Source organism: Pseudorca crassidens, chromosome 11, assembly GCF_039906515.1.
Source record: "Pseudorca crassidens isolate mPseCra1 chromosome 11, mPseCra1.hap1, whole genome shotgun sequence".
NCBI classification, from domain to species: Eukaryota; Metazoa; Chordata; class Mammalia; order Artiodactyla; family Delphinidae; genus Pseudorca; species Pseudorca crassidens.
Window position 1 is genome coordinate 37,803,520 of NC_090306.1, and position 2,113 is coordinate 37,805,632.

Genomic DNA, 2,113 nt, shown 5'->3' on the forward strand with positions numbered 1-2,113 from the left:
TTTGTGAAGTTTTCAGCCATTGTTTCTTCAAATATTCTCTTTATCCTTTATTGTCTTCCTCTCTTCTCTTTTTGAGACTCCCATGGTGCATATGTGATGGCATCCTACAGGTCCCTTAGGCTCTGTTGGATTTCCTCACCATTTTTCTTACTGTTCCTCAGCCTTGATAATTTCCATTGTCAAGTTTGCTGATTCTTCTGTCTGCTCAAATCTGCCTTTGAATCCCTCTAGTGAATTTTTCATTTTGGTTATTGTACTTTTCAGCATTTTTTTGGTTTCTTTTTAGATTTTCTCTTTATTGATATTTCTATTTTGTTCATACATCATTTTCTTGACTTCCTCTACATATTCCTTTAGTTATTTGAACATCTTTAAAATAATTGTTTTAAAGTATTTGTCTAGTATATCAGCCATTAGGTCTTTCAGAGATAGTTTCTGTAGATTATTCTTTTTCCTTTGAGTAGGTCATATTTTCCTGATTTTTGTATGTGCGTTGCCTGCCACGTGGCTTGGGGTGGTGGTTGAGGTGAAGGGTAGCTTCTACTGTACTAAGAGCTAAAATTGACTGAAATTAACTACAACTTACCATCCAAGTTTTTCCCTGGAAGTTGCAAGCCTTCAGCAGCTCTAGAGTTTCAAAATAGTTACATCTGACAGTGCAATTTTTTTTCTAAGTAGGGAGATATTCCTGGTGTATCATATTGTCATCTTCAGCTAGTACTAGCTTTGAATCAAGGTTTTAGTCAACAGACTAAGTAAATTAAAACTACTTTTAACTGTTTAAAATTGTGCATGGAATCTCTGATAAGTGTTCCTACATGTAAAATTCACCCTGAACTAATGCTTTTTCCTCATTTGTTTAGCATCCTTTTAATCCATTTTCACAACTATGCCCCAGATATTTACTGATGTAAATTAGAATTCTTTGCAATTCTCCTTAAGCTTGATTTTGTAATTTTCCTCCTTTATTAGTTGCCTCTTTTTTTACAAGAGCCATACTAAGAAGTCATGATAAAATGATAGTCTACACCCTCAAGGAGTTTACATCTGATGTTATTCCTTGTCATTATTTTGAGCTCCCTAAATAAATTCCATACCTAAAGGCTGCAAATTGTCAGCCTAAAACTGTGGTTTTTAAATGAGAAAGACTTTGTGTCCTAGGAGACATTTGGTAAAGCCTGGAGATACTTTTGGTTGTCACAATTAAGGGTGCTACTATCATCTAGTGAGGAGAAACCAGGGATGTTGCTTAACATCCTAAAATGCACAGGGCAGCTCTTCTCTCCCCAACAATGAAGAATTATACATCCACAAAATCAATTATTCTGAAGTTGAGAAACCTTGATTTTAAAATTGCAATTGGCTGTCTTCATTCCCCTTATCAAGAATATTTTACTGACTGCTTTTTTTCTTTCTGATTTCAAAAATATGGAACACTTCACAAATTTGCTTGTCATCCTTGTGCAGGTGCCATGCTAATCTTCTCTGCATCATTCCAGTTTTAGGATATCTGCTGTTGAAGTGAGCACCTGACTGCCTTTTAATTATCATTCAAAGCATACCTGAGGGAGTTTGATCTCTCTGATTCTTAATGACAAAAGTGCAAATGACATTTTCCTAATCTATACTTTAAGTAGTCCCTCAGTAAACTTTCTCTCTTTAGATTCTATTGGATAGAAGTTAGTTTTAAAATAATCTATTTCACCATAACAATTGTGCTTTGACTTCAGGAGAGACATATATATCTTAAAATCATAAGGGCAGATCACTAAATAAACTAATAATTAGTCTTATGTTGAAGCAAAATTTCTCTTGAAAAGTTAATAGTATCAACCTAACATTACTTTTGCATTCTTTATTTTCTTAAAACTATATAAAATACTTACCTAGTGTGTTATTTTACTCACTTAAATGAATGAAAAGAATAAAATCCTTATTACTATTATTTCATCTTCCTATAGGTGTTTATTAATACTTTAAGTTAATTCCCTTTACACTCAGACTAATACTCATCATCATCTCTATCTTCTGTTTCTATGACTTTCTAACTAATAACCTGTTTAATATTTTTGTGGGTATGCACAAATCAGATGCATAGGTTCATCAGACTGTT

General features: G+C 33.2%; 1 non-coding gene across 1 annotated transcript; it reads right to left on the minus strand.

The window, feature by feature from the left end:
• Positions 1–1,422: 1,422 nt before the first annotated feature.
• On the minus strand, positions 1,423–1,529 carry LOC137203114 (U6 spliceosomal RNA). The gene has a single exon (XR_010932943.1). It is a non-coding gene; the product is annotated as a U6 spliceosomal RNA (small nuclear RNA).
• Positions 1,530–2,113: the final 584 nt, after the last annotated feature.